Source organism: Serinus canaria, chromosome 5 (genome assembly GCF_022539315.1).
Source record: "Serinus canaria isolate serCan28SL12 chromosome 5, serCan2020, whole genome shotgun sequence".
Classification (NCBI taxonomy): domain Eukaryota; kingdom Metazoa; phylum Chordata; class Aves; order Passeriformes; family Fringillidae; genus Serinus; species Serinus canaria.
Genome location: NC_066319.1, coordinates 44,909,823 through 44,929,189, shown reverse-complemented (window position 1 = coordinate 44,929,189; position 19,367 = coordinate 44,909,823).

Here is a 19,367-nt window from a genome sequence, read left to right as displayed (position 1 = left end):
GGGGCGAGGTCTGGGGCTCCGGCGCGGCCTGGCGCGGCCGCCGTCAATGCCGTTTTTTTGCGGGTGCATCGAATTTTCATTTCCAAAAATGTTTCTTCACAATTAACCAGGCCCTATTTAAGTCTTAAGTCCATAGCGGATTTAAGAGTTCTGGCGGTAGTCCCGCTGCTCCATGCACCGCGCAGAGCGGGAGCCGCGCTCGCCGCGCTCCTGCCCCCAGCCCCGCGGCGGACCGTGCTGCAGCGCTCCCCTCCAGCCTTCCCCTGGGACCTGGCAGTGCTGCTCACCTCTCCTGTCTCCAGAGCATCCACGCACAGGCATGAGTGGAAAGCAGGAGATACACCCAGGCCTTCCTCCGAGCTGGTCTTCCCTGCCTTCTTCATCCTCCAAGGGACAACTATATACCATTCTGTAATCCCACCCGAGGAGTGAGCCCAAAATTTCCTTCATCCTCTACATATGGTGTCGTCTGCACTTCATTTCTAGCTCTAAAGGAAGCTTTATTAGTATCTGTTGCTACTGAAGGTGAGAAATGTGTCAAAGCTTTGCTCAAAAACAATGAGGTGACCTTCACTAGGTACAGTGATGCAGTCATTAGTGATGTCATTAGAAAATATCTGTACAGTTAGTTTCTCCAAGCTGTGGTGAGGAGCCTGGATAGTATTAATTGTGTTTCCATTTTGGACTGCTAGCTGAGCCCCTGAGTATTACCACAGTGTCTGGAAAGACATATACTTTGCCATCACTGCAAGGCATTCTGAACTCAAAGGAGATATTTCTCCTTGTTATGTTTTTTTCCGGGAAATTTATACCCATCTGCTCAGTTCAACAGCAGGAGGCCTAAGACAAGAAGAGGACGTTTGCTTCATGAGTCTACTATTTTTCTTTCCAGTGTGATATCATTTTTGACAATGAGAATAGGGAATCAAAGTCAATGGCCAGTGAAACTGTTTGCTTCAAAATGACATATAATGAAATATAAACACCTTCAAATATTCCACATGCTTTAATATTGTGCAGATGTTGCCAAAACAGCATGAATTTCTAAAGACCCCAAATAACCTCTCTCATACCCATCTTCAAGCACTTTCTAAACCCAAGATTAGCAAAGAATGTTTCTGTTTGTTTTGTCAGAAAAAAAAATAAAGAAATTCCCACTAATGTTTCAGTATTTTCTGCAAGTGCTTTAGTTTGATACCAGAATTTGGATTTATGCCAGTGAGGTAGAGCCAAAAATGAAAGTTCAGGGGTTTTTTTCCTGACCTATTGCAAATGCAACCACAAAGAAAGTCTTCAATGAGCAGTAAAAAATGTTTATTTCTACTAACCTAAGGTGTTAACAGTAACACCAAAAGGAAAAATGTGTTTGTCTTCTAAAGATACAATGTTTAGTTAGACATTGCTCTATTGCTTGTCTTCTAGTTGCTAAAAGAGCACAAGATGTCCTGCTCCTGGTCAGGTTCCTCCATGGTGTTCCACACTGATGCCTAACCTCCCATCTCTACAAATTTAACAGTCCTGTTACTTTGTGTAGAGCTCCTTTCATGGGGTGCCATTAACAAATTTGCAGGAGCTGTTTGAAGGTCAGTAGAAAGAAGTCTGTGCACCACAATCACCAAGTGCAATATTGATCCAGTATGGTATATCCTGCTCTTCAGACTGAGCTGTTTCCTTGAGCCTTTTCCTCCTTGTCTGACAAGGAATTTCTCCCTTTTAAAGGAAGTAACTAAAATAGTTACTTAGTTAGTTGCTCATGATGATACTCAGGCCAAATTCATCCCCAGGTGAAGAGGGAGCTAAATGCAGTAGGACTTTGAATGGTGATGCAAGGCCATCTTCACAGGGGAGTAACATTAAATAAATCTGTGCTTGCTGCTATTCTTGGCAAGAGGCTGCATTTCTGAGCCAGTTAGCTATGGATGGAGAGACAGCTAATGAACGCACCCGGCTTCTAGTACAGACATTATCTACTGCCACGTTAGCACATGGAGAAGGATGCTTAAAAATAATGGGGCCTCTCTGGTAATGAAAAAATGCAGGTGAATTAAACCATTCACTCTTTACCAGGGGAGTGACTATTTAAAGAAAAACAGTATTTTCTGTATTTTCAGGAAGTCTTTCCTAACACTTGAAGAACAGAAGAAGAGCAAACAGAAACGTCTTGTTGCAACTCCCCAAAATATTTAACTAACTGCACAAGATGTGATGCTAACCTTGCTTATACTTTAATATTAGTGTTTATCTTTAGATTTTGATGTTGCACTTCAGTAGAGAGATGTTTTCTTAAGATAAAACATGGCCTTTTCCAATGCAGTTTATAATCTAATGAGGGAAACACCAGGGTCTGGCAGTACAGAACACAGGCATGATACAATAGGTTTGAATATAAAGAAATGCATACAGTTATAGAGGTCCTTTAAAAATCTAGGGAATGTGTGTAATTTATTATGACTTGAGAGTATCTGAAAAAGAGCTTGAGTTTAGAAAGGATGAAGCACTGTGGATTTAGAATCTATGTGTGTTATGTATAGACAAAAAAAGTCTCTCCTGACCTCAGTAAACTTAATGGGCTCTTCAGATTATTACAATAATTCTGGCTTTTAGGTGACAAAAAATTAGCATGCAAGTAGAATTATTCTTAGGGACAAGTTGAATTTAAATAAAATTTAGCAGGCTCTCTTGCCTGCTTCTCTTGGTTCTCTAAATGTATCTTGTTCCAGTTTACCTTAATATGAACATAAATTAATTCAGATTGTAAATGGAGAACATTTACTGTAAGATAAGGCTGATACCAGCTGTGTAGACTTCTGTTCAAAGCAGAGAGGCTGCTCTTCTGACAACAGAGCTGTCAGAACACTACCTGATGCTCCATGAGTCTGACTGCCAATCTGCATATATCTGATTACCTCTCAGACAGACCCAGTACATAGGCTTCTCATGAGAAAAGCATGTTTGTTCCTTCTGAAGATAAACACAGGACTTGTTCCTGCTGGTCACCAAGTCACAGACTATTTTTGGACAAGAGTTCTGTTGCTTGCAATCCCCTGCTGTGTTTGTTAATGGCCACGGTGTCTGCACATGTAAAGAGGCACAAATTGCAATATGTTTGTTCCCTCCTGACAAGAGGTTATGAACACATCTGCTCATTCCTGCCACAGAAAGAACCTTAATCCAAAAACCATTTCTAACAGAAATTAGTTCAGAGCAAAACCACAAGGATGAGTATTTCTCACTGCATGTAGCAGCTGTATAGAGATATGTCTCTACCAATACACTAATATTTTGTTTGATTGAAAAAACACATAGTTGAAAACCCATACAGTTGAACTATGCAACATTCTTCTGAAGAGTCCTCAAGGCAAGAGGATTAAGGTTTTTTTAAAGTATTTGATTTGCAAATAAACAATAGTATTTGCATCCAGCTATCATTCTAAGTGCTATTTGAGGTATAACTTCTTCACTGCTTTTTGATAATTACTCAGTTAAATGGTAAATGGTTTTAGTGAGTTAAGAAAGAGTTTTGCTTTCTGGTACAGAGAACCTTTAGTAACAAACCCTTCAGCCAGCAGGCTGCTAAGAAGAATTTGAGAAAGCTCTCCCTGCTTCTTTTATGTATTGAACATATAGGAGTTTTCCTATTATTTTTCTAATTTCCCTTAAATTTAATGAGTTTCCTGTGCTCTGCAGATCCATTGTCCTGTGAAGCTGATAGAAATGCTGGTATATTTTGGTCCTCTTTCAATGAATAATAGCCCTTATTCAGTGTTAAACTTTACAAATGGCAGTCACAGTGCACATGCAGCAGATCTCCAGGGCAATCACATGTGTGTGTGTGCCAGCAGACTGTTCACTTCACCTTGCAAAAAAGGGCTGTTTGGGTCTACTAGATTTTTTTTTTAAACTCCTAGTCTGGATTTATTGGGGGAAATAAAAAAGCTTGTTCAGATGTTATAATTAGCTGCTTAATAACTGCAGGCTTCTTACCAGCAGGACAGCAGGAACAGAACTGGAAAATGCTGTCATGACTGTTCTAAAATCATTTGGTTGTCCCTGGAAGACTTTTCTGTTGAGTGCTGGTCTGAGCAGTGTGTCTTTGCTGCCTTCTCTGTGTAGTTAGAGGAAAAATGTGTCTGTTTTGGTTTGGTTTTTTTTAAAGACTTTTCTGTTGCTATCCATGTGATTCTCAGAAATGGTGAAATACCTGAGGGAGCTTTAACTTGTTCACATCAGGTACCAATATCTGGGAAATGCAGCAATCTGGAGTTCAGGAGCTTGGCATCCCACTCAGTGTCCAGCATCATGGACTGCTTTTCTTTCAGCTAAGCTGAGCTGAAAGCTGTGTTCCAGCTGTAACTTGTGGCTACTTTATGGAAGTCTGAGCTCACTGAATCCAATGTGCAGCTTCTGAGCCCCAGCTGATCCTTCTGCACTCATGCTTCCCACTTGCTGAAGTGGTTTACTTGTCCTGGATTTGAGCCATGGAGAAACCCAAAATGTGGACCTTGTGGATAATGAAGGAGTTGATGTTTGACAGAAGGCTTGAGTTCTGAGCAATCACAGCAACAGAGATGTAACTGGAGACAGTTTGGTAGCTGGGACATGCTGGAACACGACTGTTGATGGTTTAGCTTAAGAAATTTACTCAGCTAATTAGTTCAGTGAATCATAGAACGGCTTGGATTGGAGGGGCTATTAAAGATCATCTAATTCCCACCCTCCTGTCATGGACAGAGACACCTTTCACTCAACCAGGTTGCTCTCAGCCCCACCAAACCTCACCTTGAACACTTCCAGGTGTGGATCTCTGGGCAATCTTAGTCAGTGTCTTGCCATTCTCACAGGAAAGAATTTCTTCCTCATATTTAATCTAAACAAAACCCTCTTTTAGCTTCAAGCCATTACCCCATGTCCTGTAAAAAGTTCCTCTTCAGCCTTCTTATAGGACCATTTATGTACTGAAAGGTACAATACGGTGTCCCCAGGCTGAACAACCCCAACCCTCTCAGCTTGTGAAACTTTTCAAAATGTTACCTGTGAGATTATTGTCATTACAGTGCTAACACAAGTAGCCCACATTCCAAGTTCTGAGCAGCAGAGAAGAAATCTCAACATGGGCCAAGTCTGGACCTGATAGAAACAGTGGAGATAAACCCTTGACATTAGAATCAGGGATTTTTAGTGCCTAATTTTCAATGTGATTGTCATCTCTCTGCCCTGTTCTGTGTAGCTTGCTTGGCATAAGCGCCTGCATGCTCCATTTCCCTCCAGGCACTTGGTGGAAAAGCACAGCTGAGCATTACAGGTGTCCCTCATGAACTGGAGGTGTTTCAGTGCAGAGCCTCATAAAGCATGGACCGGCTGTGTTCTAGCTGTGCTTCAGGGGTGGGGGAAGCTTGCTGTGCAGCTGTGCAGCGGAATTAGTGACTGCATTCAAGCACAGTAGCATCAATCATGAAGAATCAATTCTTGCTCCTCCCCTCAGAGCTGCAAAGTGCCAGGGGCCAGCTGCCCTCAGAGAGAGTTGATAAACACATCTGAGGAAATGTCAGACTGGTTCAGGCAAACCTAATTCTCCTAAACCACTGCTGACAGGAGCCTGTATCTCATCCAGCCCTCAGTGATGCTGCTGTAACAGCTGAAAACCTCTGATCCAGCATGTCTTTGATCCATTCTTCCATCCTGCCCTGGGCTTTCCACACCTCCTTGCTCTCTTGGCTTCATGCTGCTTTGGCCCCTCATTTGCATTCATCTCTTACTGTTCTAATCTGCTATTTAAAAGCCAGGCTTTAATTTGTGCCTCTTGTTTGCTTTATCCCACCACAACAGCCATTAGATATGCTTTTTCAGCACACTCTCACAGACAAGTATGATTTTTTTTAAGTGCCCCCCCAAAAGTAGATAGATTTTCCAGTGATGATTTTTCAGTTTCCTTTTTCTTCAAGACATTTATATTCCACTATTCCAGCATTTTCAATGCCATTTAATATTCAGCTTGGTTTTTCTGCTTCCTCAGGGTTTCAATTTTCTTTTGGCTAAGAAAAAGAAACTAGGTGAAGATGTAATGCAGCTGGACAATTAGCCCCTAAAAATAGTTTGCTAAAGGTCTGGGCAATACAGAGACAACTATAAATATCAGATTTGCAGATGATGTGGATTCAGGCTGAGCAGTGTGCTTAATCCTCAGTGCTCTGCTGAACAATTCACTAAGGCTGCATTTTAATAAACACTCCTAAACCAGATACAGTCTCCTGCTATCTGTAATCCCCAAACTTTTAGTAGCCCACCACAGCCTGCAAAACTTAAATTAGAAATAAAATCCTAAAATAAGATTATTTTCTCTGTTGTTCTGTCTCATAAAAATGATGTCATATTAAGTCAAAACAACATCAGGATCAGTTATGTAATGGTAGCTGAATTAGAGTGTAGTAAAATTAAAGTCCAGTCCTTAGAAACTAGGATCAGAGATCTGTTTTGTTTGGCACTGCCTCTTGGTTAATTTCACTCAAGTGAAGGCCATGACAATTCACTTACACTGCTGTGGCAGCATGCTCAGTCAGCATTTTACTCACACACACCTCAGAACTCCACCACCATCACCCTGAGGAAAGGCTGGCTGCAGGCTGGGTAAGGGCTTCAGCATTTAGCTCACAGTGCTGACAAGTCCATTAGTGCATATGTAAATATTGAATGGATAGAGCTGCACTGACACCAAATGTCAGTGAAGTGAAAGGCTAAGAGCAGGAACAAGACTAAGAGCAGGAATTACACTGCAATTCTACTGTAGTTCTACACAAGCTTGATTTTTAAGGGTAAGTTAAAAGTTACTGCCTTTTACCTTGTGACATCAGGGTGGAAAGTGACAAATTTCTGTTCTACACAGAGTGCTCCTCTTTGGTTATCACATCCCTGAATTTCTAAGATGTGGTTTTGTCAAAGCTGCAGATGAGTTCTAAAATTGTTTGGATTCCTAAAGGTCTCAAATAAAAATCACTTAATTAGTGAAATATTTGGGGTTTTTTAAAGCAAGGTTATTTTATGTTTCTTAATTAATTCATTACCTTGTCATGCACAATCATTCCTGCTTCACTTAATATTGCATCTCAACTTCCTCTAATGTTTAGGTGTGCCCAAAAAAACCCCACTCCAGTATCCCTTAGAACATTTATTTTCCTCCCTTTTCTGATCCTCCAGTGTGAAATCATGTTTTCAAATGCTAGCCAAGAGATTTTGCCCTGAAAGAAGCCTGAAAATTCTGATGTATCAGAGTTAGCACCAAAGAATTCTGTGATAGGAACGAGTGATAGCAAGAAAAGAGGGAAAACAAAACCTTGCAGTGTGTTTGCCCAAACCATTTTTCCCCCCCTGAGGCTTCCAAAGCCCCATAACAATGCAAGATGCCTCCCAATGCCAAGATCAGACCTATTATGTTGATAAGGCTTATCTATGGAAAAATTACTGAAGGATCTAATTACAGTGATTGTTAGCTGTATTCCAGATTATTATCTGTGACAATAAAATTATTATCAGTTAATCTTTAAAAAGCCAGTCAACTAATTGGTTCAGGAGAACTATTCAAAACGCTGTCCTTGATGTTATTATAATTAAATTCCTAACATACATAGCCTGCATTTCAAACTTAAATTCTGGAGTAGCTTGCTCCACACAAATTGACAAATGCCAGGACCTTGCAGTATTGTAAAGAGTAGACCAGAGCCTCTTGCCCTAAAGTTAGTGAAAGAGCTCATTGTAATTTTTGCCAGTCACAGGAGGCAACTGAGTTTGGGTGGACAAAGAGAAAGTGCTAGAGAGCAATGTCTGATGAATCTGTTGCATCCAGACATCAGACACACACTCACACTAATACATTTCTGAGCTGCATGTCTTCCCTAATGAGGCCTCAGCAGTGGTCTCATCAACAGTGAGCTCTGCAGTGCCTCAGGGGCTGCATCTCTCTATTGCCTTGGTATCCAGTCAGAACATAGCACAGTGGGAAAAAGCTACCTCTCACCTTTATCAGCTGTGGTACAAGCACTCTCAGGCTGTTTATACATTAGCACTTCTGTCTGTCATGGCTATCAACAAATGAGGGAGAAGACACCAGAGAAGATTTCTTCAAAATTCTAGAGGGGGACAAAAGCAGAGTTGTATTTTTCCCTTTCCCCCTGACCTCTTGACTGCTTTCTACTATCTTTCTGCTGAGCCACTGCCTCTTCTGGTGCAGTTCCATTCTATCTAAGAACCCCTTTGGCTGGACGATAACCTGGCATAGAAATTTTAGCCTTCTGTCGTTATTATTCTTCTCCTCTGAGCCCCACAGAACCAATTCTATTTTATGTAAAGTTGTTTTGGTAATGTAGGTGGTACTGCTTTCACGAGGGATGCAGAAGAAGGTTTGGTACAACACCTGGCTGTTGACTCCAATGTAGTGAGTATTGACTGTAGTTTGAACCCATGATGAAGATTCCTCTTTTCCCTGCTTTTCACCTTCATCAAGCTGAGAGCAGGAATCTAAGAAGCCAAAGATATCAGAATACTTATTCTTTGGCATGGGAACTTGGAATCTTTGAATCATAGAATAGGCTGAGTTGGAAGAGGCCCATAAGGGCCATCAAGTCCAACTCCTGGCCCTGCACTGGACACCCCAAGAGTCACACCATGTGTCTGGGAGCATTATCCAAATGCTACTTGAACTCTGTCAGGCTGGTGCTGTGACCACTTCCCTGGGGATCTTGTTCCAGTGCCCAGCCACCCTCTGGATGAAACACTTTTTCCTGATATCCAACCTAAACTTCGCCCAGCTCAGGTTCATCCTGTGTCCTTGAGTCCCTCACTGGTCACCACCACAGAGATCAGTGTCTGCCCTTGTTTTTACCTCGTGTGGAAGTTCTAGACTGCAGTGGGGTCTCCCCTCAGTCTGCTCTTCTCCAGGCTGAACAGACCAAGTGAGCTCAACTGCTCTTCACATGGCTTCCCTCAAGGTCCTTCACCATCCTCATGGCCCTCCTTTGGATGCTCTCTAATAACCTAATGTCTTTCCTATATTGTAGTGTCCAAACTTGCCCAGAGGACTCGAGGAAAGTATCTGCCATGACACTTTTGTCTTAACTCATTGTTAATTACAGGCATACTTCCTTTGTGTTGTTTGCTTTAGGATGAAATCATGTCCCTTTTTTGGAATGTCTCCTGTAGACAAGCCCTCAGGTGACTCTTGCTAATAACCTAATTTCTGTGACTCCACAAAAGCCCCAAGCAGAACCTGCAGATCAGTTTCCACTTGAAGTTAGAACTGATAAGGTAAATTATAATTTAAAACCCTCCTGAGGGAGAGATGACTCTTGCATAGTCTAGTAGCTGTCCCTGACCTTGCTCATTGAAAGAAAGTGACCCATATGAAAGCTGATAGAAAAGGAAGCATTTTAGTCACAGAATATTTATTATTAAAGATGTAGTTTTACTTCATGGTAAGAAGAGAACCTACAATTTGATCTCTTGTTTGTAAGAGGAGAAAAGAAACAGTCTTAACTGCTTTTATTATTAAAATACTATTAGTGTATAATAATAAAAAAGCTTAGAAAACTCTAAAAAAACCCCATAAAAATATAGTGAACTACATCCAGATGTAACACAGGGCTTAGGCACATGTGAGCCAGTCCAATGTGATCCAATTAATTGTGGCAGCCTGTCAGCTGAAGTTACTACAGGGGACTGCATGTATGCCTCAATTGCTTAGATAATTGCTCAGTTCGTGTATGTCAGTTGGTAAAGATCACTAACCTAGGAATATAATAAGTAACTTACTGATATTCTGTGTAAACAAATGTACATCTCTTTTTAAAAAATACACATTTGCAAAGTAATGCATGTTGTGTATTCAAAAAAATCCCTTAATTCTCCTAAAGCTATCTTTTTTATTGTAATTTCATATATATCAAAATTTCAGACTTGTAGTTTATGACCTGAAAATTATCATCTCACTGTGGATTTGTATAAATATATTATTGTACAATCTGTGAATTGGTGAATATTTTGATAAAATTGCAGCTACTTCAAATTCTGAACTGCAAAGACCAGCTGGGTGAACTTACATTGGCATGTGCCTCTGCCATCTGGGACTAAGTGTTAGCAGACATTCATCACAGGGCTGGTACCACCAGACTGAAGTTGTTTGCTGCACCTCAAGGACACGAGGCAGGTATTTGTGTCCTTCCTTTCTACTGCTGTGTTGAAAAAGATGCTTTTGAAAGAGGCATTTTTTCCATCCACCTGAGTCATAGGATCTTCAGGCCAAAGGGTACCAGGAAAGAGAAACTCAAGCACAGCCACAGTGATGTAGCACAATCCCAATCACTCTTTCTTAGGAACAGTTTGGTTTGCAGATGGGATAAAACTGCTAATGGCATTGACAGTCACTGACAGCCAGGGCCGCTGGAAGACAGTCGTGGCTGCTTCACTCTGCCCTGACAGCAGCAGTCCCATGCATGGGCAGAGAACTGGAACTGGCTTGGTGGCTGCTCTCTGCAGAAATGTCTCATTGCTTCCAGATGAGCCCTCTGCCTCGGGCTTCGCCGCTCGTCCTGAGATGAGCACAGATAAGGTCTGGCACATTTCCTCTGCTCAGGGCTGCTCTGGCTGCTGGCAGGAAATCAGCCCTTCCCATTACAGGTGTGCTGAGAACAAGAAGGATTTCAGTATTTCAAACTGGAACTGAGAATAATATTGACTGTTCTTGAAGCAGGTATTTTCTACAGCTGGCAGGGTTATTTTATGGTGATGTAATAAAAGCCATATTCCCTGTGTTTGTGGAGGAGGTTGTCTGAGACTGCCACAAGTTCAACAAAATGAACAGCCATTTTCTCTACTTACCTTCTGCCACCCAAAAAGGCAATTATTCTGCAAAGCCAAGTTATTCACTCGGAAAGAACTTAGCTTGGTTTAAGACACTTTATTTTGATAAATACAAGCTGGCTGTTTCTTACCATGTTTGTGTCCCTAGATGCTTATACACATAATATTTCACATTAGTTGTGGTATCATTCCAGGTATTAAACATGGGCTGACTAGCCTGCAATTTTCCATCTTTTCTTTTTCTGTGGGAGAGCACTATAATAATTCGGATCAGCCCTCTGTGTGTCCTCAGAGTAGTTCAGATTGTTTAAATTATTTCTTGATCTTCCAAGGTGGATTTCAGCAGGGTCCATTATTATGCACGCGTGTCGCAACTAAATATTTGCTGTCTGTTCTCTCCTAATTCTAGCTGGTGTTCCACACCACTGAAATGTGTTAAGAATCTGATCACAGATACTCTTTTTATGAAGGCTCAGGCACTGAACACTTAGTTCTTTTACATTGCTTCATAAATTTTTCACTATTCCTGCTTAAGACCAATGAAATGTTCTCAGTCTTTTATCCTGACTGTATTTATAAAAGTTTTCTCACTTTCTTTTATGTCCTTTGCTGGTTACATCTCATTTTATGCCTCAAATTTTCTGATGTTATCTGCAAATCACTTTATGTTCAGTGAGCATTTGTGTTTCCATTTTTAAACAGTTAATTTCTGATTTTGAGGTCATTAGTAAGCTATTGATGTTCTTGATATAGAGCATTTACAATATATCTTATCTCTCCTCTGCAGAGGAATAACCTGTGATTCTTCCAATATAGAACACTGCTATATTCTATTCCAAAAATGGCAAAAGAGTGCTCCAGCATCGTCTGAACCCTTTTTTCCAATTTTATTTTAAAAACACAGAAATTGTAGCAAAGTTGTGGATTTTGACAAACAGCATACAAGACTAAAATAAGATTTCATCAAACTTTTTGCAGCCAACTGCTATTTTAATTCTAGTGCTTCAAAAATGTACAACATCGGCAGAAACTGGGGAAAGAGGAAATAAAAACAGTCTGAATATATCTAACATGACCAGAACATCAGAAAATGGTCCATTACAGCAATGATACTGAAGACTTACTGACAGTAGATATCTGGCAGAGAAAGCCCTTCTTGCCTTCTGCTGGATAAAATTGCATGTGGGAGATCCATATCAAGGAAGAATCACTCTGCCCTAAGGCATTTCCATAGGGAATGCAGATCATTAGGACTGTGGTACCAGATGGCAGAACTGAAAAACCTCTTGTAAATGCCCCAGTTATCCCTGAGAATCTGCCAGGCCAGGTTTATACCTGAACAGAGTACCGTTTTTCTGGACAACTTGGGTTTTTTGTTTCTAGCTAAGGTGGTGAATTTTCTTAAGTGAGAAAGTCCAACTAAGAACAAATCAGACAATGAGAACTGTCAAAATAGTGGAAGGTGCTTTTTTTCTTGGAAAGAGTAGAGCATAGGCCCAGTAGTAGATTTGATTTTTACATATTCATTATCTGCGGAATTCTTTCCTCATATTCTTTATTTCTTAATTTGGGTGGACTGTAACGTGTTCTAATCTGTGTTAGATTGTTATTGTGGAGGTTTGCTTTACTTCTGAACTCAGCTGCAGTGATGAAGCAGTCACAGGCTCTGACCCACAATGGACCCTGTGTCTTAATTTGGCATGGCAGAGTGTTGGATCATTTGCTTTCCCTCGGGTATGTGGAGCCCCACAGTCCAGCTGTCCTCAGCCCTGAGAGCTGTGCTGACTCCCCAGCTAGAGTAAGGTCAGCCTCCCACAGAACATCTCTACCCTCACCTTCATAGATACTCTGATTAATAATCTTATCTTTCAAAGATTGGAAGTTTCATTAAGTTTTGGCCATCTTTATAAAAGCTCCTTTAAATCCAAACTATTTTGCCAGAAGATGTAGTACCTGAGATGGACAGCTCTAAAGACATCCCCTGGCCAAAACCTGCAAAATCACCTCTAAGTTTTGTTGTTTCATTTAAAAGAACTTTTAACTCTAATAATAATCTTCAACAAATTAGAGCCCTACTACTCCTTTGGCTAATTTCAGAAGTTTTTCTAAGACTGATTTCCCTGAGGATTTTCTTCTCACCACTCTGCCACTTCCAATTCTTTAGATGGTTACAGCTGATATGCATCATTAACAAATCAGTAGAGTTTGGCAGTCTGTCTTCCTTTTCCTGCTAGGGCAGCATTATGCTGTCACCAATAGTCCATCAGTTTTCTCAGATTTCACAGCAGACACAGAGGCACAGCTCTCATCTCTTCTAAATGAATTATGTGATCCAGCTGGATCCAGTCTTCCTGGAAGAGCAGATCCTATGGCTCATTTTGGTGACTGGGGCAGGTGAATGCCACCAACTCTGCTGATGCTCTGTCAGTCCTCGCAGTGACAGAAGAAAATGAAATATATATGGGCACATTTGCTGTGCAGCATGGCAGGGCAGGATGGGGTTAAGGGCCCAGGGCAGTGCACTCTGGAGAGCTCTGGCAATGGAGAGCAGTACACTCTGAGCAGGCTCCAATGGCTTAGTTCTCCTTTCAGGCTGTACACAGTATGTGAGCCAAATGCTGAGCTCTTCTGATGTAATCAGAAGTATAGAGTAACAAGCCTAAGTAAGCTTATAGCCATATGGAGAGTTGATAAAGTCAGACCAAGTATATTGGTTTATACAGATGGCTTAGACTGTTGGGAGAACACTGTATGACTTCCAGAAAGCACATTATATTCTTCTCACATAGAATCAGTTGTTTGATACAAAAGAAATACTTCCAAATCACACAATACTCCCCACAGTGAATATATTATGTGTCTAGCTAATGCTAAAAGGAACCTAACTTAACAACAGAAAATCCTTGTTTGACTGAGATGTGAGCAGTAAGTGTTAATGTTACTGATGTTCAATTCTGCTGATTCTCAGATTAGTTATGTGCTGTGGCTTGTATCTCTAAAAATACAGAAGAGATGTTCTCAGTCAGCTTGATGAGATGGTGGTACATAGCTTCCTGTAATTCTAACAGGCATTCCAGGACAGGATGTGTTTGAGATGGGCTTTGCTGAGATGCTGGGTGAGCTGGAGGAGCCTGCGATTCCCGCCTCTTCTCCCGTGGTGCTCCTGCCTCCCACCAAGGTGGCCAGCCTTCATCCAGCACCAGCAGCAGTGGCAGCTCCTCTGACAATGACATCTCATCGGACAGCTCCCAGGAGGAAGGATCACAGCAGCTCCTGAGCTCCAGGAGCAGGTACTGCATCTGCCATGGTGAGCTGGGGATGGCCAGTGGGTCCTTCTGGAGCTTGGTGGCCTTGGGACTTTCCAAAGCCATGGACTTTCCAGCTGTGTAAGAGTGACTGTCGGCTGCCAAGTGCTCCAAAATTATTTGGGTTCAAGAAAAACCCAAAGAAATTGGTGCTGATCAGGATGGTCTTCCTGCTAGGACACAGGAGTTGGTTCCCAGTGGCAGAATTTGTTGTCTGCATTTGGGTGGTGTCTTAACAGTTGGACCTGGGGACACGGCTTGGGTATGATGGTGGTGGTGTTGGCTTGATGTTGGACTCCATGGTCTTGAAGGTCTCTTCCAACCCAGATGGTTCTGTGATTCTGAGACTCATGTTATGATGGATACAGTCACTTCTGAGGGCATTTGGTTTTTATTCAGGCACTCAGCTTTGCGTATGCATCTGAGGCAAACTGACATATGACACAGCTCATGATGTGTCTTAGCTCTGAACTTTAAACCAGCTGTGTCAGCCCACTGCTCAAAGCAGCTGAAAATATCAGACTGCCTAATAGTTTAGTCCAGATGGGACTCAGATGAATTTCTTAGAACTGTTGGCATCTTAATTGAAAAAAAAAATCTTGCAGATAATCAGAAAAAGATTGAAAGATCAAATTAAAAAATAAATACAGGAAGAAATTTGAAGCTTTTTTCATTTCTCTGACTGTAGTGTATTTACTTTTCTGAGCTACCTCAGATTGATCGGTCTTTTTTTTATTATACTGCACCCCAACCCTTCTATGTGTTAAAATGCTTAGCTACAAAAAATATATTTAGATGTGAAAGTTATTACACTGTAAGTGCATAAGAAAAATACCAAGGCTGCATGCAGAAAGATTCTGTCTGACTGCCAGGGTTACACATCGTGGAAGCAAAGCTAAATTGGGGATTAACATGAGAGCAATGAGAGCATAGAGAGTAAGGTATTGAATGAAACTAAAAGGACAATTACATAAACTTGGAAGGTACTACGTTACTGAAAACATTCATTATGCCTGAGTTTTGTTCTAGGTCAGTATCCAGAGCTTTTGCTGAAGCTGGTCAGAGTCATGGTTTTCTGTGAGTATTGCTCAGTCTTGATTTACGTAATGCAAGGTTTCACTGCTCTTGATAAATTTCTGATTTTGTAGATTATAGACTTTGCTCTTAATTATGCTTCATTATTTTCTTGGAGAGATTAGCTATGGCTGTGAATATGGTTTAGTGCAATGCTGTCAAATTTTTGTGTGCCTCTGCCAAAAGCTGCACTGTGCTGATACTAAAATGCTCTTCCCTGGCTCCAGACAGTCTTCGCTCTCTGAGTGGGCACTTTGAACTAATTGTGATGGTACCCTGATATCCCTGGGCTGTACCTGGGGATTAGCTGAGTGAAAGCAAAGGGTTTAGGCATGGTTAAATGCAATGTGCAGAATATGCCACATTATAATATTTCTAATAAAAATGTTGGAGTGTGGGTCTCCACTGGCTATTGAAAATCAGCTGCAGAAAACATGAACAGAGTGCATTCTGGCTCTTCCTGACTAGAGCCATCAGCTCTCCACAGATCTGTATTACTGATCATGGATAGAGCTCCTGAAAATGAGGTCCCCCAGGCTGTGCAAGTGGCACATAATGAAACCATAACAATTCTGTTAAACCTACAGGCACTTAATTGTGAGACTGAGATGGACTCAGTATTGTATGTACTACTTCCTTGTTCACAAATTTCAAAGTCTGCTTGTACTTGAAAAGGTCCATATAATGAGTTTAAATCTGGAGCCCATTGCTGCTACTCAGTATGATTCATTGCTGTCATGTGCAAAGGGAAAGAAACAAGAAATAGTGACTGACCTCAAAAATATCCTTCATGATTTGTATATAAACCCTGTACCTCCTTAGTTATCACTATATTTCACAGGGAAAGAAATAAGAACACTTCAAATGGATTTTGTTACTTGAAAGAACCAAACCTCTTAGGGTTATCTGACTGGCTTGGCTGTCCCTCACTTTAGAATCTCTAGAGCTGATTTTTTTTTTCAGTTTGTAGCTGTTAGATGATTAGCCTTGATCAGTTTAGAAAGCAGTGTGAGACTTTTCACCACAAAGCCTGTCTCCAAGTTTTTAGATCTTTTTTATTTATAATAAAAGCTGGTAAGAACTGCAGTTGAAAGGAAGGAAGAAAAATGATGATAGTATAAATATAATAGAAATTGATTCTTTAGATCTTCTTTTGCAACACAAGTTCGAAACAACTTTGACAGAACATTCAAAGATATAGGAAATAAGAAAGTGGAAAATATTGCAAATACTTTGTCCTCAAGTTATTTTTGACACAAATGTAAAAACAATGAAGAAATCTCATTTAAAGGTTAGAAATTAATTTTTCGCTCTACTATGCATTTCCTGATTTTTAATAAAAAATACTGAGGAAATTATGCTGAGCAAGTGAAAGGGCTTGCTTTTGTTTTGTTTTAAACACTCTGGTATTTTTGTTGCCTGTTTTCAGCATGTCACAGAATGGGTGGTGTTGAAAGTCTGGTCCAACCTGCCCACTCAAGCAAGGTCATCCCAGAGCTCCTAGCACAGGATTGCCTCCAGGCTGCTCTGGAATATCTCCAGGAAGGGAGACTCCACTGCCTCTCTGGGCTCCAGTGCTCCAGTGCTCAGTTACCTGCACAGCAAAGTTCTTCCTCAGGTTCAGGTGGAACATCTTGTGCATCAGTTTCTGCTGCTGCCTTTTGTCCTATTACTTGGCACCACAAGAAAACCTTGACTCTTCTTAAACAAAAACATAAAGCTAGGGGAAAAGGTCTAATCATTGCTTTCAGTGTTAAAGGCCCAACACTCCACCCCATAAAGGAAATGCTAAAAAATCTCTTCCATTAGGGACAGTTGGTACCTGACATCTTGATATATCCATGGTAGCAATAATATCTAATACCTTTGTTTTATTTATTGTGGGAAAATGTTACTTCCAGTATTTTATCTTTCACACTTGAATATTTGAAAATGGAATCAAATATTTTTTTTCTCTTTTGCAAATCAGAGTAAAAAGCCTACACTATCCACATTAAAATTACAACTGTTTACTTGGCTTTTCCTACTTTCTTCAGCATGAATTGGGTGAAACATGCTCGCTGGGTCTGGGTTCTTGTCAGGTATCCCTAGATAAACAAGGTCAGGTATGATTAGCTTTTGATTAAGATGCAGCTAAAGAAAATGTAGGCTACTGCTGAAACTTTACTAATGTTGTGAATGATTAGCTTTTGATTAAGATGCAGCTAAAGAAAATGTAGGCTACTGCTGAAACTTTACTAATGTTGTGACTTTTTTCTCTTATCAGCCAGTATCAACTCTCCAGAATACTGGAGAATGTGCTCCACAAGACACCAGAATATTGAGGTCAGTAATGGCAGGCTCCAGATGAGCACAAAGACTACCTCTCCTTCCCTAAGGGCAGAGCATTCATTTGATGCATGGGCCCATTTCTAATTTCTGTAATTCTGTCCTGTTTGTCTGCACATCTCACTATTTCAATGGATCACAGTGTTGTTTTCCCCACCATGTAACACCTTGTGGAGTGGCAATGCGAGCTCCTATATGGGCTGCTGCTTTTCCTCTCTGTGGGAGCATCAGACTAGTTAGATGAAGTTATTTGTGAATTTATGGACTGCACTGGAATCCTTTGGGAGTGTAAAGCTCTCAAGCATTATAAATCTTTTTGTAACTTACTGCAGTCTGACATCTCTGATGCAGTTGTGATTATTTACAAAAAATATCTACACAATAATATTTCTCTGAATTAGTCTTTGCTCTTAGTTTGAGCTTATTAAAATAGTACTTATTAAAAAAAAATATTTATTTAATTTCTAGGCTTTATAGATACCCTAGGGTGATATAGAAACTGCACCTCTGCAGTTTCTAACACTGATGTTGTTCCTCCTCTTGAATTCCCCCACTTCTCCAGTGTCTGCTAAAACTGCATGCAGGAAACCTTCAAACAAATTACTGACCAGACTTCTTGAGGCAATGTGTCTGGATTTTTTGGGGTTTAAGATGATATATTTTTCCTTAGATTTATTCCCAAAAGATGAATGACTCTCCTATTTTTCATTTTTCTAGAGGCTGATTACAGTCTGTATTGTATCCTGGCGGGATGGAGTGGTGGGAGAAATGTGCTGTAAAGTGCAAGATACCAGTATTTTCTCTGCTATTTTCTTAGATATACCTAAGCTGATGGAAGCAAACATTTTTCCCTTCCAGTCACCTCCATCCCCTGTTCCCTTACTAGCACTAGGCTTCTTCCTTGGCAGCATGCAAGCTGAGCTTCTCAGTGACCGTGAGCAGCTTCAGGCACTCGTGCAGTGAAAGCACTGTATGGCCTCCCAAAGAGCCTGCACATATCCTGGCCAATCCAGCTGTTGTGGAGCTGTTATTTTCAATATTGTCAGCAAATGATGGAAAGCACTTCATGACTGAGAGCGTTAAATTGTTCCAAAGCTCTGCAAGCTGTTCAAAACCAACTTCTGACCTGCTACTGCTCTGAGTCTGCAAGTCTTACCAATCTGAGTGAAGTATAGAGCCTGTGAAAGAGCACTAGGCCTTATAAGGGAACTTGTGTATTTCTACATAAGTAAAAGACAAAAGTAGCCCAGAATATTTTCTGGAGATGTATCCATGACCCAGTGTCTCATCTGTATTAATGTGCATCAGGAGTTGAAACCATTTTCCTGTGCACTTTGTGCAGTGTGTTAAGGAAGCTTAGCCAGGGCAAGCAGCTGGGCTGGAGTGAACTACTGGCCATCAAAAAGATTTAAGTTGCTCTAAATAGACTTGTGAAATACTTTAATTGCCTAGCTTGAAGCAAAGCTTTTGCAGTGTCTGGATTTATTTATATTCTCCTCACATCCTCTGGAGCAAAACATAATGATAACATTTCCTTCTACCCCACTAACTTTACATAATTATTGAACAAAGGTTTTTGCACATGTGCCCAGGCTTAAAGCATGGTGACAGGACTGCCTGTGCAGTACAGAGGAACTGTTCACTACAGTAAATAGGAAATGAAGAGTCAGGATTAGATACATAGTTTATGAATAAGCAATATGTGGAAAGCAATTACTCTTCTGAAAGAGTAGGTGGTTGATTAAATTTAAAAGGTAAAGAATTTGAAAGTATCCATTAGCTACAGCATGGTAGGTTTGTCCTGGCCTTGGACAA